This window comes from Etheostoma spectabile, chromosome 7 (assembly GCF_008692095.1).
Source record: "Etheostoma spectabile isolate EspeVRDwgs_2016 chromosome 7, UIUC_Espe_1.0, whole genome shotgun sequence".
Taxonomy (NCBI): domain Eukaryota; kingdom Metazoa; phylum Chordata; class Actinopteri; order Perciformes; family Percidae; genus Etheostoma; species Etheostoma spectabile.
In genome coordinates, this window is record NC_045739.1 from 12,196,871 (window position 1) to 12,218,587 (window position 21,717).

At 42.7% G+C, this 21,717-nt stretch overlaps 1 protein-coding gene across 5 annotated transcripts in view; it reads left to right on the forward strand.

Annotated features, from left to right (window-relative positions):
• rerea (arginine-glutamic acid dipeptide (RE) repeats a) overlaps window positions 1-21,717 on the forward strand; it is a 143,514-nt gene that overhangs the window by 80,384 nt on the left and 41,413 nt on the right. The gene's annotated exons all lie outside the window — the stretch shown is intronic.

Consider the following 21,717-nt stretch of genomic DNA (forward strand, 5'->3'; position numbering starts at 1 on the left):
TCTCTCTCTCTCTCTCTCTCTCTCTCTCTCTCTCTCGCTTTCTTGGTGTCTCTCGCTCTCTGTTGCTCCCTCCCCCATCTATCTGTAATTAATGAACAGCCATCTGCATGCCTGTATGTGTCTGAGCAGTCTGTACTCTTGTCCCCCTATGTTAAAACAACAAGCCCCGCTGGCTCTCAAACAAGTACAGCGTTTTTAGTGAGCTCGCTTTGTTGCTGGGCTACAAATCACAAGTGATTGTCACTATGCTAACTACATTGAAAACTCGTAATCTCTATTTACTAGACCTGCACAAAATTATCTTTGAGGATAGTAGCTGATTTAGGTTGTAATTGCGCATGTTGGTATAAAGTACCATCTAGCTGACCAACTTAACATCTACCATGTCACCCTGCTCTCAAAACTGGGGCACAAAGAAAAAATAAATTTTCATCCACTCCTCCTGCTCTTTAGTGGGACATAATGGTCAGTGTAATCTCGTTTCCTTCTCTTGCCACAATATTTTGAAAAGGAGAGACAACAGACAACGTGGAAGTAAACCATGCATTAGATGTCAACTTGTTCTATATATTTTCTGTTCTCTCGTCCCTCTGTCTACGACCCCCACTTTTTCTTGCCGCACAAATTATCGATTAACCCCCCGGTGTGCGGAAACAGGGCTTTGGAGGCACGGCACAGGGGGATGAAATTTCATTGGTCCTGAACCAAACAACCTCGTCAATATTGCCTGTCTCCCACCCTTCCCTTTTCCTGTCTCTCTCTCTCCTCCCTCAGTCTTTAGGCAGTAACAGTCTCACTCGTGTACTTTATCTAATGACCTGTGAATCCAATTAGTCATGTGTAGAAATACGAATGCAGCCATCAATCTATCCTGTGCGGGGAAGAACAAGGATTAAAGCCTGCTTCTTTGTTTCCCCATATCTTTCTTTCTCGCACTCTGAGACTAGTTTTGTTGCATGTATGAGCGCCACATCACAGTCATTCAGCAATAACAAGTACATAAAAAATCCATTTTGAACATTTGCTCATCAATTTCCCTACTTGTTTACTCAACAGTGGCATCTGTGCTGCCCACTGTAACCTCTGTGACTTATCAATCCATCCATACAGATATCCATCTCCTGCCTTCCTCCTAAAATGTCTGCCCAGATACAGAGGTGACCAGTAGGAGGCCATTTTAACCGTTAGAGGTATTAAATAAAATCAGGAGTGGAAGCAAGACATCGAAATGCAGCTGGTCAATCATCAGGTTTTTTTCATGTCCATGTAAAGATTATAAAAAAGGGGGTGGGGGGGCGAATAACAAAAGTAAATATGATTTACACAACTTAGAAGTTAAACACTGGCATTATATCATATATATAGAGAAATATATTAACATAAAATGTGAATTTGCGCTACAGATGCACACAAAACAAGTTAATCAAGATCAAGTATAAAAAATACTAAGGTATACTTCTTTTATTCCCTCTGATGTGATCTATTAGGTCAACAATCCTTCAGTGTGTTTTCCCACAAGGGCTAGTTTCAGTTTGCACCCACTGCCATGACCTTGAATTGTGTCGACAATCTATTTTTGATGGGCGTAATACAGTGAGCTGGCCGTGTGTGTGTGTGTGTGTGTGTGTGTGTGTGTGTGTGTGTGTGTGTGTGTGTGTGTGTGGTGTGTGTGTGTGTGTGTGTGTGTGTGTGTGTGTGTGTGTGTATCACAATGTTATATCATGATCATGCAGTTTGTGTACATGTACAGTATATCTGTTTCAACGCTACACAGTCACACTCGTGAGTTGCATGCTGAGACAATAAGCCATCTGACGGTAATTGAGCCCTAAACAATCTGCAGCCATATTTGCCCGTTGACCCTGGCTTCACCAATCCATCCTGCTTTTCTTACATTGATTGTCTCCTCTGTCTCTATTTCTCTCCCTCTCACTCTGTCATCTGTTTTTACACTTTATTCACACCGCATCCCCACTCCTCTTTATCTGCTGTCACTCACCTCACTCCCTTGCTCCTCCCATCCCATGTTCCAGTCATTGTGTCCATGTCCTCGGCGCTCATTGACCCCCCCACCCCCACTTCCCTATCTGCTTGTATCTAACCTCATTTGCTGTTATTGGCCACGTCAGCTGTGTTCTGTCCTCCCTCCCTCTCCCACATCCCTCTCTCTTACTCCTTGCATCCATGTCTCCCTCCCTCTTTTGCTAATGGAGTGATTGCAGTGTTTCTCCCTCTGGGGAATGCATACTGGATTGAGGAGCCCAGTACGCCAACACGCACATGCAGACACACAAGCACACACCCACACTTAACTCTCCTCGTGGATCTCCCTCCTATTGGACATTTAATTAGATGCCATGTACAATGCAATTATTGTGCCAGGAATCCAGCTCATATGTTGCAAGCCTGATCAGCTTACAAGGATGAGGGATTTGGTTTGTCAAATGACCGGTATACTCTGTGTGTGTGTGTGTGTGTGTGTGTGTGTGTTGTGTGTGTGCGCGTGTGGCGTGTGCGTGTGCGTGTGCGTGTGCTTTCCAGCACTGTCAAATAACAGGCCCATGTACATTGTACACAAGTTTGTAATTGAAAGTTATTGACGTTTGATGATCTAATTGATGAGCTGTGTTCAAACAAAAGGTGTGCTGTTGGAAAGAAAAGTAAATTGCCTATAAACCTTAGCTCCTATTGATCAGCGTTTGGCCTTACGTCTCACATGCAAGACTTGTTCATGTGGGGTCGTGTGACCCCTGGACGTCTAATTAGTAAGGATACACATGGTCAATTGTTTGAACTGACGCAAAGAAACATCCTGATCACTCATATTGCTTGTGTACCCCTAGTGATTTTGCCAATTTATTTTGTCATGTCACCCTTCACTCATATTTACTCTCTCTTAGCTGGGAACTGTCAAATGAAGCAGGAATGGTATGAATTTATCTTTCAAAATTAGTGTCAGCTCTGCATTTATCTGTTAAAAAAAAAAAATTCAACTGCTATTATAATGTGTTACATTTTTTTCCAATATCTGTTGATAGCATTTGTGATTCTCAAATGCTCACCTAGCCATGTAAACTTAGCTACATTTAGAAACGATTTGATACGTTATCTCCTTGTGATGGGTGAACTTATCTAGTGTTTGTGAAAAGATATATCACCTCATTTATGTTTTAAAAACTATTGAAACAATTGATGGGGAAGCCAAATCACTTTATTAGCAAATGGCAAATAAAAATGAAGGATATGAAAAAAGGCAAATGATAGTGTTCTACAGTTTCACTGAACATTGCATCATGTCACAATTATTTTTACGACTATAAAAGAATATGCAGTTATGTTTTATTCATACGTAAAACACCAAATTTACCCTGCAGTAATTTATCTAGCTACTTCTTCGATTGAAATTTTTTAAATACCATCCAGTCTTAAAACAATGGTGCAAGATTAAAATGCTATACAGTTAAAATTATTTTATAAACATGTTGGATATGATCACCTTATAAAATACATTCATTACTTATGAACACAATCCATAGTTCTTGGTCTGTAACTAGGTCATATTCACTGTATCCACGTGTGGTTACATATGTATTCAATGCATGTTTGTGTTGGATGGACATAACAGCATAGCTCTCCCAGTTGTCATGTAAACAACACGTACACCTCAACTACACACATACACGCATACATGTGGGAGATACATGTTAATTGTATCTCCCACAACTGTTTCCTGATGGTATAAGCTGGTGCTTATCGTACAGCCTTGGAAAATGCCACCTATTCAAAGCCCATAATTAAAAAAGAAATGCAAATATATGTGCATAAATACGGATGCGTAACCCAAGCAGTTATTCGATTTTCCGTGGACCCTGAGTACAGTCCTAATGGAATCCAAAGGGCTGAGAATTAGCTTAACAATGAGATCCGCTGGCTAATTATCTTGTGGCTAGCTTGTCTGCACATATTCAGGTCCATGCAAAAAATATCACTTAATGCACAACGTGGCATTATTAAGTGGAGTTTCCTGCCATCCCTCTGATCCTTCCTTTAGATTTGTCCTTTTATGTAAAGCTGCAGCATCAGTGCTCTGTGATGCATGTAGTGGTGAGTCCATAGAAATAAGATTGTATTTCTATCGTTGAGTCAACAGAAGGAGAAACGTCAGACTAATTTCTTTTACCAAAAAGTCGGAGTTGTGCTAAGCCATTTAGATGATGGTTGAAGGTTGACTAGACAGGCATCACTTGTCTCTTGTCATTGCCTAGAAGGCTGAGTTCCTTCTTTTTATCTTCCTATTGCTCCCTTCACGACCACCCACCCCCATCAAACATGTTGAAATGCAATTATGGATCAGTGAGCACCGCCATCAGTCGCACTTCTTGTTAATATTTATCGAGTAGAGCAGCAGCCTCAGCCATCTCTTGAGAGAGGGGCGCTACCCTCATTAGGGGCAATTTTTTGTGTGTGTGCATGTGAGTGTGAGTGATCCTCAGCTCTTCCTTTCATTCCACGGTCCACTCAGCTGCTTTAAGCGAGCTGGTACATTTTACAGACATGAACATGTGGAGATGCAGCCTTTCACAATTGTGTGTGGAGCTGTCTTAAGTGTCTGTGAGAACGCAGCTTTGACAAGGCATCTAGGCGTCTATAGACATGGCACTCCAGCCGAGGCTGTTGCAAGCTGTTTGATTGAAGCATTCGGTCTGTAATGTTGCCTATTGAGTAGCAGCCTTTAAGCAAAAGAACCACAGCACAACAGCTCCTACACCCTGAATGGCCGTTCATTGTCACTTACTGACAAAAGGAAAACAGACCAGAAATTGTTGCTGATATTGATACTTCCTTACTGTGGTCGTCTTGAGCAGGTTAGCACATGAAGTGGAATAATTTTTTCAATCTGAACGAATCAAATCATATTCAAATTACCTACATTTGTTTGATAAATAGCCCCCTCCCTCTCCTCCCCTCACAGTTGGCTGTGACTAGACCCTGTGAGCAAAGGATTTTTAACTGCTGCTTTGGCAGTATCAGGTGACTTTCCCCATTATGACTGTGTTGATTAATGCTCCACTCCCACCCCCTCCCATTCTCTCCCTCCTTTGCTGTCGCTGCACACTTGAAATTTCACTGAGGTAAAGCTATTAATGCCGTTCTTTGTGGTAACATTAGGTCATTTAGCTGAGGTGTTGGGGTCACTAGCTGCAGCAGCTGCTGTTACTATGCAAGTGTGTTTTTAAGCAGACACAATCTGCAAGACTGACAAGTGCTAGTCCTTCTCTGGTGTCAGTTTGCAGGCTCGGTGCATTTCTCAAATCAGATGTAGACAGGTAGACAGGCACATATCTCTCAGATGCGTACACAGCTCTGTCTCCCTTTGGGGAGGCAGGTGAAATTGATTGTCCACAAGAGCACAGCAATGAATAAAAAAGCATTACAAATGGCAAGGTTGAGATAACAACATAGTTCAGACTCGGCCAGTACGGGAAGCTGTATTCAGCTCTGCTCATGGGTATAAAAGCAAACCTACCCAACCCTCCCCCTTACTCCTTGCTTTTATTCTCCTTCAGATCCCCCTCTTTTTATCTTTTTGGACAGATAACACTTTTTTTCCCTCTCACCCTCACTGCTCTCCCTGTGCATTAGCTAAATGCTGCTATGGAAACTAGTTGTTCAACCAATAGGAGGATCTCTTTCTCTAGGATAGAAGATGGGAGGGGAGGGGAAGTAGAGACAGACTGAAATCAAAATGGGGTTTTGTGTGTGTTTTTATGAGTGGTGATTACCTTCCCAGATGGAGAGGGTGCAGCCTCGGGACAGTGGGGGTTGGTTGGGCTGAAGGGCCATGCTAGCGGCCAAAGCATTTTCATAAGACTCTTTAAAAGCTCAATCAATAGCCACCTCTTTGACCCACCACTGCTAAATTATTCAGTAGAGAAGCCTTTTGCCTAGCCTTCCTCCTTGGAGTTTCATTAGTTGAGTTTACTTTCACCGGCTTGGCTGCGTCTCACTCACAAACACACAGATGCATGCAAATTTAAAAAAACATCTTTTGGAAATTGATCTTAATGCCTTAATTAAAACTATTTAGGAAAATCCCACCTTTTAAGGACACCAATGTTCTTTGTGAATTAATTATGTATTGTAAAAAAATACAGGGGGGCATAAGTATACTATGTTAAATTCCCATAGAAGCAGGCAGATTTTTATTTTTAAAGGCCAGTAATTTCATGGATCCAGGATACTATGCATCCTGATAAAGTTTCCTTGGCCTTTGGAATTAAAATAACCCTACATCATCACATACCCTTCACCATACATTGAGATAGGCATGGGGAACTTTCCATAAAATCATTTCTCAATGCCAATCAAACCAGCTATTAAGCTAACTGAAATAAAACCATGCCAATCTCTATGTATGGTGAAGGATATGTGATGATTTTAAGAACTTTTATTTTGAAATACATTACTCATTCACAAAGAAAATTGGTCCTTAAAAGGTTGAATTTTTTTCAAGCCACTGTATATACTGTGTGCGTGTGCGTGCGTGCGTGCGTGTGTGTGTGTGTGCGCACGCGCGCTAATTTATCTCCTTGTTACTGAGTTGTTATGAAATATTCAGCAGCTCCATAGACACTTTTCTTTTTTCCCCCGGCACATCACAAGTGAAAATGTCTCCTCTGATGTCTTCACTAACATCTGAAGCAAATTCACTGCGCTTCAGCGTGGAGCACTACATTTTTATCTTAAAGCAGAAGAGCAAACAGACAGTGTTATCTTCTTTGGCAATAGCTTTGATAAGAAAGTGAGAAAACAAATGTTACTAAGACGTCAAAAAAAGGCAGGTAGATTTGAAGCTCTTAGAATCTACAGGACTCCCAACCCTGTGGTTCTATATGAAAATAATGGCAGGGGCTGTTTAATTACCTGTCCTGGTCTTCCTTTCAAATTAAAACCGTTGACTCCTTCATAGGTGTTGCTAAATTAGAGGGCAAAGGGTCCTTTGAAGTAGGCTAATGTTCATAGTGTCTAACAATCTCTGAGGCTGGATAGTTTCCACTGTAGATACCATAGAATTGCAGATAACTCCCTTAATTATTACTTTGCTAATCATTTTTAGCTGTTAGTATCTCAGGTAGTATCTGCAAGTATTGTATTTAGAAGAGAATCGCTTGGCTTGGCCCGGCCACCCAGTGCTGAGTGTAGTAACCAGACACTAAACACATTTGTGTGGATTGGTCAAGCTTTAATTGGATTGGCCTCTGCTCTGAAAATGGATGGCTAATTTCACCCCACCTCCTTGTCCTCTCCCACTTTTCATTTCCACTTCCCTCCTGTCCCCTATTTTTCTCCTTTCCACCCTCCACTTTTCTCCGCTCTCTCAGCTTAAGTGGGTATCTGGCGTGCTTCACCACTAGTGCTCAGCTCAGTGTAATTTCCAGCTTGTCCAATGTGTGACATGCCAATAAAAAAAGAATGAGAGAGAACAGGAGTAGAGGAAGAGGAGGGGCGAGAGGATAACTCTGTGGAAGTGGAGATTTACAGTGGTATTGGGTTCACACGCTTCAACTAGGGCCCTCTTTCCCCCCCTCTTTTTCCGTTAAAGAACACATGGTGCAAATTAACTCTCACCAGTAGAGAGAGCAAAGGGAGGAAGGAAGGAGGGAAGAAGGGCAAGGGCATTGGTCAGATAGAGGAGCAGGCTCGAGAGGAGGAAATTTCAGGGATGCTGTGAGGAATGAGAAATGTTGACACTTTGTACCTTGGAGCCCGCTGCCTCACATCCCTTAAAACAACAGCAACATCACCACAGGCTGCCATCTCCAGCAGCTCCCCTGCAGCAGCACTGCAATCTCATACCGACCCTCTGATATTTTGTACATATTTTGTAACATGCTATAGCTTGACTCACTGCTAGCTTTATATATTCTCCATCTTTGAATGCTTGTTGATTTAATGCAGCGCAACTGGTTCACATTTGCACGTTTTGATCATGAAAGGGGAATATCAGTCTGTTTATGATCTCTCACATGCAGTTTAAGCACAACTCTGTCCAGTCAGTATGTGAACAAGAAAACCATCTCTTAAACCTAGAAACCAAAGAACAAAGAAGCTCCATAAGCAACAAACAGGACTTGAAGGGGTCATAACTCAAGCTTTTACTGTCAAATGTGGATTTTTTTGTAGATTTTTAATATTCTTTGAACCATGAAATGCACTAATAACCCCAGTGATTAATTTAGCACAGCCTAACCAGCCAATAAGCACAAAAAGATCAGTATTTATGACAGTATATAGTATCAAACATATAAAATAAGAAAGGGAATAAGGGAAAAAAGAGGTTTTTCAGATTTGCATTAATGCTAAATTTAGACTTAAACTAGTCTTTCCTGGAACACAGAAGAAGAATTCATATTTCCACCTGCAGTGGCAGTGAGTAGTGTTGTGCTTTTATGGGCAAGTCTAAATTGTGTTTGTCTGTCTGTCACCGCCAATGGATCACGCCAAGGGAACGACATCTGCGAGGGCTTGGAGATGCTTCACCACACATGCACACACACGTCATTTATTCTGGACATAGGTTTTTGTGCATTTCTGTGACTTGTACCACACACAAAAATATTGCACATTTCATTAATCTTGCGTTGTGTAACCTTCAAGTCCTCTGTTGTGCTTACCACAAAACTTTCCATCAAACCTCAAAATTCTCTTCCATCTCCTATAATCGTCTGCTGTTCGCAGCACATACCCATACTTCCGTTGCCACCTCCTCATCCCCATTTTTCTCACAAACATCGGCTCTACTGAGATTTCAAGCTACTACCAGTTGATTTTATTGTTGCCTTAATCCTTAAACAGTACGTTATGAAGCAGCATATACACTATCCGCGATGGTAAAGACATTTCCTGCCATCAAAGGGACGAGCTGTGCTATCCCCACAGTAACTGTATTCACTTCTGCTCCCGCCACGCTCAAACGCTCTTTGTTCTTCTCTTTATAGGAATGTACTTAACAGTTTGGCAGTGTTGTGTTTGTGAACAGAGCCACCTTTGTTCCAGCAGGCAGTTAACTCTTGTGCAGAGCAGAGGGAGGAAAGTCTGTGTTATAAAGCCTACTGTTAAATTAGCCTAAGTACTATCTTATTGAAATTATTAAGAAAATGCAGACCTCCCATAAGTCCCTTTTTGTACAGTTGTCAAATCCCCATGCCTTTTATCCAATGGCTTCTACTCTTACCCTATACAGTTGTTATGGCAAGCTGCTACCATGCAGGCAATCTGTGTTTGGAGCTTTGTCTGACATTCTGGTTCATTTCCTCTTCTTACTTGCTCTGGAGCTAATTGAAATAATCACAACATTTTAAGTATATTTTTTTCTATCCAGATGCCACCAGCTGCTTGTTTACGCTAGGACTAACAGTCAGCAATATAGAGTTTCACTGCAGCACCACGACAAGCTAACCTAGGGCTATTGAGCTTAACAGCCCATTTATAGATTGCCATAATGCCCTCCCCATTTGAGAATTACTCTTAATAGGCTTCCATCATATCTTACATCACCTTCTTCCACATTATTTCTCTTTGACTTCTCCTTTCTTCCTCTCCTTTACTGTCTGGTCCTTGTGATAAATCTTGTGCCTCGCGGTATTGTGGGATGGGGGTCTGATTTGGGCCCATTACCGATGGTGACCCAGCATGTGGGCATGTCCAAATCGCTTCACACACCAGCTAGGAAGGACAGCGGGGGAAGAAAACAACTCCCGTTTTCCTCCCACCTCTCTGTCTCCTACCTTCACCCTCTCTTCTCCAGGTGAAATGGAATGATTTAATGTGCAGCCCTGTTGGAGTGGGTAATGGAGTTGGCGGATAAATGTGAGAGGCTTTCTCCATCAGCAAGTGGAGGGGTGTTGAAGGTGATCGAGACCCCCTCTGTGTGCTCCTTGTATAGACAGTGACCTCTCGTCCTCTCCTCCCTGCAGAGCCAAGATGCACACATTTACACAAAACGCACATCCCATTTCTTTAGCGTGTATGCCGCAGTAGAACCTGTGCTTACACTCCTCTCCTGTAGACTTGTGACAGGACCTGTAGGGGACCGATGGAGCTTGCTGTTAACAGATGGCTGACTGTCTTTTGGAGTGATAATGAGGCATGATGATATGTATTTGTCAAAGCACTGCTTTAGCTTCTTTGAAGCTGCTAATTGAAAGTTTCATGTAGGTAAGTTTCTGTTTTTGAGATCACAACTAAAATAAGTCCCTCTTGCTTGTCTTAAGAGGTTATGTTGCAGTGCTAATTAAAACAGTGAAAGGTACAGAGGGAGACTATTGATTACTACTATTTATAATGCTCACTGTCCTTGCCCCCCAATCATTGGCTGCATTTCCACCATATTGAGATCCGATCTGAGTGATCTGATTACAAGTGGACAGCTCTAAATGTGTTTACAGCTGGCAGTAAAATGTGTCTTCAAATGCGTGTTGAGTGACCACTTGTGATCGGATCTCACATCCGCACTCTATATGCAAATAAACAGGCACATACTGGTTCTGCTCTCACATATATTTTACATAAAAACATGCAATGACTGATTTAAAAAAGCGCTGTTGGGCAGCAAGTTTTTTAAAAATCATGTTCGCCGTTGTTTGTTCTTTTATTTAATTGCTGCTGATAAAGACATTTACTGATTTTGCTGCTTCATAATAAAAGCTTTTAAATAACAAAATAAAGGGGGACTTTTATTGTGAAGAATTAATCGGAAATTAAACCTTAAAAGGAGAAGTTGTGACGTAAGAACACTGTAGTAATATCCTACATATTTGGGAATTTCGTTTCATAAAACTAAAATGGCCAGACAACCGCGGGGCACAGAGCTCCAGACAACCAGGGATATAAGAGCAGACAACACAGGAACAGCAACACATCAACGACAGTATGATGATAACATTCAAAACACACAATTCACTCTCAGTGGTTTCTGTGACATGAGAAACACTTTAAATAAGTACTTAGTTCCGCTCACTGTTGAGCAGCGGTACTTGTGTCCGAGGACATGTACGCATACACACTGCTTTATGAATGTGCTCACATGTCCTAAACCACCTCCGAATGTGGTCTGAGTGATCGGATCTCAATGTGTCCTGGGTGCATTCACACCTGTACTTAGAGCTGTCTGCTTGTGATCGGATCACTCAGGTCAGATTTTTATACCAGATGGGAATTGGGTCTGTGTTTGGACTGTTAACATTTCACATGCTGTAAAGCTTCTTTATCAACACTCGCATCCAGCCCACCTCAGCATTAAGCCTATAGCAGAGGTATTAGTTATTCTTACGAGAGTAGATTTAATAGCCCTGCTCTTGTGTGGATGGCTGTTTGAGACTCCTGCTTAACTCAGGACACAGCAGCAACTGGTCATAATTAGGTGCAAACTGTTTGCTGCCATGCTAAAATGCCATTTAAATGCCAAATGGCAGTAAGGGTGTTTATCATATGTAGGATCTCTGGCATGTTGCTGTAGACTCTGCTGGATTGTTGCTGCTACCAGGGAGAGGTTAACCAGTAATAAGTGGTTGTTCTTGCAACATCAACCTACACTGCCCTTGTTAGCTCATCATCAGCTAGGACTCCCCATCCAAAACCTTTAGTACTCCACCAGCTATTGTTAGCAGAGATAGTATCTGGTAAACAGGAGACGGTAGGTATTTCACTTGTTAATGTGCAAGTGTGTGCAGATGAGCCAGGGGCTCTTGCTGCTGGAACAGTTTGCCAAGCTCAGGTTTTGGTGTGGAAATTAATTTAGGCTGTGTAGCTTTCCACCCAACTAGGAGATGTTTTTTTTTTAAATTCCCAATTCACAGATTTCCTACAACTGTACACAGCTGATTTCTTCTCTTTGATAAAGTCTTTTGTTTATGTAGCGCTGACACCCACTGTGTGCTGTTTCATCTAACTGCTATGACTTTAGTGGGCTAGCTGCTAGTCTATTGCTTGTGAGCGCAGCTCCACAAGCCCGTATAAGGAGTGTGTATCTGCTCTGTGTGGTTCTGCATAGAATCACAAGATGTCTGGAGCCCACCCTACCACAGCCATCTTTAGCACCAGCCTGACAAAAATCACCAGAGCAAAGCCAGCTGTATGCCAGCCTGCCAATGTGCTATGCTAACATGCTATAACAGCAATGTTTATTGTGTTAATATATCATGCTAAACAGTCATTGGTTGCCTTGAATAAAAAGAAGCAGTGTTTTCACAGGGCTGGGGCATCAGCCGCTGAGCTTTATAGCCTTTAAAGTAAAGAAAGGCTACACATCCCATAATCCTACAAAGATGTGTGTGCGGGGTGGGTGGGTGGGTGTGTGTGTGTGTGTTGTGTGTGTGGTGTGTGTGTGTGTTGTGTGTGTGTGTGTGTGGGTGTGGTGTGTGTGTGTGCTGGGTGTGTGGGTTGTGTGGGTGTGGTGTGTGTGGTGTGTGTGTGTGTTGTGGGAGAGAGAGAGAAGTGAGAAGCGTGTGTGTAATCACTCCTAGCTGGCGGGCTCAGAGGGAGAGGAGGAATCAATGCACTGGGCTATGAAGAGAGGAGAAAGGAGGAGAGGGAGGAGGCTGATCAATATCATGGGAGCAGGGTGGGGTAATATCCACTTCATGCGGCACCGCCACAAACGGGAAGGATTGTGGGTGTGAAGCAGGGGACGCAGAGGAACAGAACTGAAATAAGAGAGAGGGAAGGGCAACGGTAAAATGATGCAAATCTCTGTGGTGCCGGTAAACAAGAGGCTTTGTGTCAATCACCAGATGAAGTGGCACATTTAGCATTCTCTCTCTCCCTCAACCATTCCAACACTGCTGGTTATTGTTTGCTCAGCAGCTGCCTGCCCATTGGTCCAGGATAGAGACGGGGCGTGGCTACACGGTGACAATGTATGGGCTGCCATGGCAATAATACCCGCTGTTTAAAAACAGTCATCAATAACCCCGCCCTGTTGTATTCCACAGACTGTTAGTCAATGTCGGCTGGATTATTCCATCATCAGCCTTTTACATCACTCTCCACACACAATCTATTACAAGCATCCCCTCTGTTACAAAGGGCCAGCTGTAAGAACACCTAATCGCCCTCCGCCCAAGGACAGGTGGATGTTAATAACACCGGCACAGTAAAGGAGGGAAGCTAGAATCTGCCAACAAAACAGGCTGAAAGGGGACTAGATTCACACACAAGCTACGGTACATAAAGCTTTCTCCTTATGCCGCCACTGCGTTGTCGTTTGAGATTGCGTTTGCCGTTCCAGTTCTCATGCTGATGCTGATTGCATGGTATGGTGAACTATGTCTCCTTTCTGCTTGATTTAAGTTATAAGCTGTGACTGGGCTGAGCCGAACAGACTTTGCATTGCCGTTTAGAGCTGGGAGACAGGATGTGACGGCGGACAACAGAACTGTACACTGTAAACGGACACTTCCTCTGCGGTGGGTAGGAAGTTCCCACCAATCCATATGGTCACACTGGGATTGTGTGTGTGCGTGTGCGTGTGTGTTTTCCCCTCTCAATGGGTTTCTAAATGTTTTTGTGCATTTCTATCACTGTTCCTGTATATAATATCTTGCCCTGAACATGCTGTTAAAACTAATCACATTGACCTGGCCTCTTATCTAACACACCTTACAGCCATTTTTAAAGAGATAGGTGGATGTGTGTGTCACCTTTCAATGATGTTGGCAGGGGCAAGTGGGGGGTGAAAGTAAAGCAAAAGGTGACTTGCAGAGAAGAAAGCACTGTCTGAGACACAGCACTGACCCCTCTGTCTTTTTTCTTTCTTTTTTCTTGTCTCACTCACTGCGGGTAAACAGTCATCCCCCTCTTCTCCCTGACAGAGTGAGCTGAGGCAAGTAATTCCCCAGTCTAGAGCAAAATCCTTTACCTCCCCTACCCAGCCCTGGTTGCTGCTGCATAAAGCGTGTGTGTGTGTGTGTGTGTGTGTGTGTGTGTGTGTGTGTGTGTGTGTGTGTGTGTGTGTGTGTGTGTGTGTGTGTGTGTGTTCAAAGTATGCCTTTTGATTTACAGGCGCACACACAGATAAATGGGCGGAGAAGGCTTTGATGTGCCTCGGTTGCAGAGAGTATAGCTTCTGGTGTGTTGTTCAACCTCTTTGTCTTGCGCTCTCTCTTTCTCTCTCTCTCTCTCTCTCTCTCGGTGGTCGTTCTATTTGTGCGTGTGAGTGTGTGACCGATATGTTTGACACACTATGCTCATCATGACTCCAATCTTTTCCCCCATGTTCTGCATTAGTGAGCTATTGTTTCCTTATCCATGTGTATTTTACTTTGTTACATTGTGTTTGGGAAGTGAGCAGCAGAGACATTGCAGATTTAATTAGCAGGGATTAAAAATCAGGACATGATATTTTCAGTTATTCGTAAAAAGTCATCCATTTATCCAATATTTTGTCAACTTAATGTCTTAAACAAAACAATTTAAATGAAAGGTTATTCATTCATTCAATTTTATATTCCCTTCTTCACTCTGCTACCTTCATCCAGTGAAATAATTAATTAAATAAATAATTAATAAATGCAAAAATATACAGCATCATATTACATTACGTAGGATATCAGCAGGTTCTTATAGTCTCGGCAGAATGTGTAAGGTCTGTGCCTAAAGATGTATTTTTCCACTTGGAATTGGCGGTTGTGTACACAGCATCTGCTCAGTTAATACAAACTGAGTGTGCATGGTGTTTCTTCCTTATTAAATTCCATAGTCTATACCTTTCCAAACCTTGTATGTTGCTCTTACACCACCCATTTTTAGTTTCAGACCATTAGTCAGTTAAATAATCAAACACCGGGGTTTGCATGCATTGTTTTTTGTTTTTTAATTTTTATTCAGATTATTTTCTTAATTTACATTTTCTTTTGTCTCATTGGCGTATTCTACTTTTTACACTATATACCCACTTGACAGTTGTGAGTTGAGTATATTGCGTAAGAGAAACGTATAAAAATTCAATCACTTATACTATCACACAGACGTGAGCCTTTTTTAGACTTCCCAACTAATACTAGATTGGGGTTATACTTTGTATTGATTGAATAAAGGAAGCAAAATATTAAAAACAAAAAAAAATCAGTTTCACTGTGACTTAAAATTAGTTTTCAGGTCAAATCAAAGAGGTTTTAATGGACTGAAAGGTGTCTTTCTGACACTCAGAAACTACATCCATAATCATGTTACAATATGGCAGCTGTTATTGCTGGTCTAGACTGAGAGTCATGCAGTACAACTCCTTCTAGCACTGGGCCAGCCTTGTTATTGCAGCTGTGTTGTCTACAATACATCTCTTGTTGCAGCACAGTGGGAGGCTGCTTAAAGCTTCTGGTCTCTCTCTCTCTCTCTCTCTCTCTCTCTCTCTCTCTCTCTCTCTCTCTCTCTCTCTCTCTCTCTCTCTCTCTCTCTCTCTCTCTCTCTCTCTCTCTCTCTCTCTCTCTCTGTGTGTGTTATAATCACATTCTACCCAAGCATTTAGACTACAGTTGCTGCAATGAGCCTTCTGATTTTGTGAGCTGTTACTGCATATGGTGAAAGACCTGTAGCTTCTTCAAATCGTTTGTTTAACACACACACACACATCTGATAGCCTACTGCATTTGCATCCACACTAATATATCGTCACACATATGGGTAGGTCATTTGCATGTGATTATTTGCATATTGTACATAGCAAGCATGCCTAACGGACCACCCACTGCTCGGCTAGTGCAGCATCTGGCTGATACACAGCTTACATGATGTATTACTGATAGGGCCAGTGTCATCACTAGACACTGACAGACAGACAAGGTCACCTTCAGACGCAGAGATAGAGGGAAGAGAGAGACAGAGAGATGGATATCTTCAGAAGCAGTGGCAGGATAAAACAATACAATCACAACTGGTTGAGCTTACTGTGATATGAGCTTTTCAAGGTTGTCTGCAATGCTGTCTGTCCAGTTTAACATTCAGAATTAAGATCTCCTTTTGCATACTTGCGCACTTCTCTGCTTCTCTGCCTCCATTTCTGGCTGTGTGTTTCCAGTCCTCTCTCCTGGGTTTGTGTGTTTATGTTCTTACACAGAAACGATTGGGTGTGTGTTTGTGGAAATGAGCTTTGGCATGTGCTAGAAGAACAATAAATATTTCTTTGAGCTGTGTATTGATATGTGCTGACTATATAGAGCAACACACAAGAAGCCTCTGGGTTTCTCTGTATGTATGTCATATGAGTGTGTATGTATGTGTATGTATGTATGTATGTGTATATATGTATGTATGTGTATATATGTATGTGTATATATGTATGTGTATATGTATATATATATGTGTATTTATGTATATGTCATTCTCACACACGCTCACTATAGACACATGTCTTATTGCCTGACAGCTGCTCTTATAGAAAATGTCACAATTCAATATCAACATATATTTACAATATGTAGTTACTTTTCCCATGTGATAGTACACACGCCATTACAAAACGAGAAAAAAAGAATACATTTTTGGAATGCTATGCATTGATTTTGAATCTGTTGAGCTTGAATTGCGTTAGGAATGTAAATCGATTTTTTTTCACACACCTATGCTCTTACATAGAAAAGACCTCCAAAGCACTTATAGATACATGTATATACAGTTTTTATTTTACCAACCCTCATCATCCCTCTCAAAGATCACACCCCATCAGTCTTTGAAGTGGCACACATCCACATGCACAGACACAACACCTTTTCTGACTTGTCTACCCTTCCCACATATCCTACCCAAATTGTCTTTGCAAATGTATTACTACTGCATTAACCTACACTTGAGCCTGAAAGTTAAATGTGTCTGTGTGGGAATAATACAGAGGGGGGATGGATTAGCATTGGCTTCAGCAAGCCTTCTCATTTCCTGTCTTACATTACAGCGCCTAATCAGCCCACTGCTCCTTCTCTTCCCAGGCCTTGCTCAGGAGGCTGCCACTGGTAGTTGTACACACAGACATACACACACGTATACATATACTAAGGGTCTGGATTAGCTGGCTGGGCAGACGTCCAATATAACATCCACACACACAGCTCAATATTCATATCCTTTGTCCACGCCCCCTCTCTTTCTCCACAGCAGTTGTCCAGTCAGTATTAGTAAGATGTCTCATTAGCTCCCCAGGCTATGCTAACAAGGCAAAGCTAAAACAAAGGATTACAGGCAAACAGCCTTCCAAGTAAAACACCAGGGCATTTAAATACTGCAAAAGGTGTGTGTGTGTGTGTGTGTGTGTGTGTGTGTGTGTGTGTGTGTGTGTGTGTGTGTGTGTGTGTGTGTGTGTGTGTGTGTGTGTGTGTGTGTGTGTGTGTGTGTGTGTGTGTGTGTCTCTCTGACTCATGGTATTACCTTGAGAGCAGACAGTTCTTAAGAGAACGTTCTGGGCAATACACACGCAGGAAGCCAGGTATGAAAGTGAGATTGCTTTGAAGCAGCTAAATGAAAGACTGAAGGCAGAAATGACAATGTTTTCTGGCAGGCTATAACTGTACTTCTGGCTGATAGCAAAGGCTTGGGAAATAAAGTCAGTATTATGATCTGAACACCCAGAAATGAGCTCTACTAACTGCTTCCATCTGTCCTCGCACAGCCTATGTTTGAAGTTCACTTGGATCCGCATTCTAGTCTATACCCTGCTAGTTTTGCAAGTCTGTGTTCTTAAAAAAAAGAAAAATAAGTGCCTGTGTATCTGTGTAGCCTAAATCACTAAACACAAGTTGTCAGGTCCCTGGTGCTCCGTGTCTGTGATCTGCAGATAATGATCATTACTGGATGTATTTTTTTATATTCTCTCTCCTTTTGCCTTTCAAATTGCTGCTCAATGTACCTTCATTTAACTTGTCTTAAATTTCTTGGCTAAAACCACCATGCAGCAAAAGTGTGTTGGAGGCAAAGACAAATATTTAAGTTGGACACTACCTGGCTATGTTATGGAGCATGCAACAAGGCTGGTGTTCTCACTGCCCCTTTCTGTCTAGAAGGAGGGTAACGTGGTCAACATAGTACATTTTTCTTATTATTTTGCCATTAGTTACTCACTCCCACTGGGACACATTTGACAAAAACAAAAAGATAAAGCAAGTAGCCCTGCTTGCTTGTTATCTGCATGGGGTGAAACACAGTGTTTGATGAGCTAGATCTTAGATATAGCAAAGTCATGTGTGGTGCTTGTGACTCTCCAGTTTTTAAAGTGTGCCTGTGGTTGGCAGGAAGATCCACCAGTAGTGGCCCTCATGTCTTAATTAGTATCATCTCTGAGTTCCGCGTGACTCAACTCTTCTCTTCTTTTTCTGTCTTCTCTGCAACGTCCCTCTTTTTGCCTGGATGACAGGAGGACCTGTTAACTTCCTTAGATGTGTCCTTGTATGTCATGAATCTGTACAATGACACAACTAGTGACTAGTCTGTCATAAAGTGAGATATGCATGTCTGCTTGATTCCTTGAAATGGGGGTTTAAAATGTAAGGCAGGCATGGACGCTCAAGTTCAAAGGCGCCCATACAATACACACACAAAGAGCAACAAGAGCAAATCTGTCCACTTTGAAATGGCTAATGCTCATCCAATCTAATATGAAGCCGGGCTGACAGATGGGCCCAGTGTGTTCAAAACAGAGTGGGCCGATTTAATATCCAAACAGGTCAAGCCAAAGAGAGGTAGAGAGAGAGACACTCCTCTGTAGGCACGGCACAAAGGTCTTGCCAGCACCGCCACTACAGCTTGGACTCACCTCACCTCCTTCCTCCCTCTGCCTCCCACACACTCTCCATTTGTTCTTGTTGCCAGGCTGGGAAGCAGGTTGTGCATACAGTTCCTCCACACAAACATCAGCATTAGTTTAGTGTTATTATATGTGTTTAGTGTTATTATATGTGCCTAAGAGAAGGAGGCTTGAGAGGCATGTTATCCTTCCTTCATCAAAGTAGCCAAGTGCTCACTGCGAAGCCCATAAGTAGAGGAGGATTGCAGAGTGGAATCCTGCTGTTGGCTCTGACAGCCTGATTTAGAGGTGCTTTTTCTTACCTCTGACACAGAGTCCCAGCCTGCCCCACTCTACCGCAGGGTTGGGAGAAGAATAGTGGTGCTTATACTGAAAGCCTGTTATTTGTGTGTGTGTGTGTGTGTGTGTGTGTGTGTGTGTGTGTGTGTGTGTGTGTGTGTGTTGGGGTGTGGGTGTGTGTGTGTGTGTGTGTGTGTGTGTGCGCACACAAACCACAGTGTGTGGCTTGTATGTATGCGTTTGCTCAAACGGCATGCTGGCATTTTTTTAAACAACCTCCTTTGTCAGTCACTAAAATGTTGTAGATTGCGTAAGCACATCAGATCTCTTGTACCTTGCCAGTGTACGTACACACACATACAGTTTTGTGTGTGTGTGTTCTGTCATCCAGATTGAAGTGCTTATTGAGTGCTGGTGTGCTGGCCGATATCTCTCTCAGAGAGAGCAGTTGAAAATAAAGCAAAGAAAGCAGGAAAATGAGGAAGAGAGAAAGCGGAGTGGAAAACCTTTCCAATCAGATCCATCATCTTGGTGTGTGTTTATGCGAGAGTATGTGTGATCTTCCCAGCCAGCTCTTCCTGCCTCCCCTCTCTAATCTTATCATGTCGGAGCAGCAGATTAGTCCTCCCAGATCCCATCTCTGCCTCCAAATGCCACAATCAACCTTTTGTTCTTTGAATGTGCTTACTTTCCCCTTGAGGCTGGTGAGGTGAACACTTGCAGAATACGACCTCGTGCCATTTTGAGCCTCTGCCTGTCAATGTCACACCACTGCCAGCCCTGAGCCACCATACTCAAGCCTACCCTGCCCCTGGGGCGTTCGCTAACTAAGCTGTTAGCTAAGTAGCCTGCTAGCCTAGCTGAACTGCTTGACATTCCTCGCTAACACTGAGCTGCTGCTGCTGCTCTTGTCTGTTTGACCTCCCCCTCCTTCCTCCCTCCCTATCCTGCTCTGTGCTGTCTCCTTTGTCTGTGTGTTTGGGATCTGTCTTTCTTTTCTTACTTCTGGCTGCCACCTCCTGAAGGAAGTCATAGATCCTGGCTGCTGATGTCACCAGTGAAGGGAGGAGGGGTCACTAACAGGGTTAGCAGAGGAAGAAGAGAGTGTTTGAAAAGCAGAAAAAATAAACAGAGGTTTCCTGTTAACGAGGTGCACTGGGGGCCTGTCGTGTGGTGCCGGGAGGGTCTGGTTTTGTTTAAAGCAAAGCTCTAGTGTTGCAGTGTGGGTAGAACGGATAGGGCATTCGATTTAAGGGTTACAGGTTGTATTAACGTGCTCTTAGTTTTGTCACAGCTCGGCTTGGCTGCAAAGCAATGACCATATTGTAAAGGCTACTGTTAACAGATGTGGGAGAAAATCTCTGCTTAGTGCAACTGCCGTGCAGTCTTCCTACCATTGAACAATATTAGGGTTGACATTGTTTTGGAAAAGCACTCTATCGATTTCACACTCTCATATTTGAAAACATGGAATTAGTCCCACAATCAATCCATCTTTTAAGTGTACTCTTAACAGAGCTGTTTTTCTTTTAAAATTTAAAGCCTGTATTTGTTAATAGGAAAGTCTGCCCTTTGTAGTAGTGGTGTGGTCATACACAGGGGCCCCAGCTCCAGAGTTGACTGCACACACATGCAGCCACACAAAGAAAACTGCACAGCCATTATGGATCCATGGGGCCGGCCACCTTTAGCTAGTCAGAGGGAGAACTGACTTGCACAGTGCCTGGCTTGTGTAGGCTGCTTTTAGAACAGCAATGAATGCATTGATTTGTTTGTTTTTTATTAATAGGGATACATTTAAGATTTTTTTTCACAAGAATTAAACATATATTCATATATCATATATTTCCCAGTATATAACCTTTGAGTGCCTTCCTGTAATCCAGCCCCTGTCTGATGAGTGTGCCCAAGAATGCCACAAGCCAGGCTGAGCCACTGAAGGGAGGAGGGGTACTATTGTGCTCGGCCCCAAAGCATGACTTTTAGATTTATATCAGGTCGATGAATGAAGCCTTGTACCCTGGGGGTTTCAGTAAAGGAGGAGGAGGATAGTTGTAATTTTAAATCTGAGGAAATGAGATGGTCTTGCTCCTCCTACCTTAATCCAACCCCTTTCTCTCTTCTCATTCCCTCCCCTCTATCTCCTTTGCTCTGCTTCTTTGCACTTTCTCTTTTTTTCTCCTTGTTTAATTTATTTTCCTCAATATTAGGCTAGCAAGTCTTTTGGCCTCTCCACAGTGAGCAGCATTCCCAGGGTTTAGGGCCCAGGAGGAGGGATGGCAGGGCCATGTTTAGCCTCTGGCGGGACAGACGAAGATGGCTGACTGTGTGCGGGGCTCAGCTCTCTACACACAGTGTGGAATGTCTCTAATCAATTCAGCATTGTGGTTTCCTCTTATATGTTCTCTCTGTTATTTTCTATGGCAGGCTTAGAAAAAAAATCCAGACAATACAAGTAGTAGTTCCTATGGCGAGACTGAGCTGTCTATTATCCCCTTTCATTTTCTCCTTGCGTTATCTACTCATTTTTCCACCCCGCATGTTTATAGAATTGTGATAATTGAAAGCTGTGCTTTACTCCCACTACGTACTCCATATGTTGCACTGTAGGTCCTTCTCTCCACCTCCCTCCCTCTTTTGCCTAAGAGGGCTTA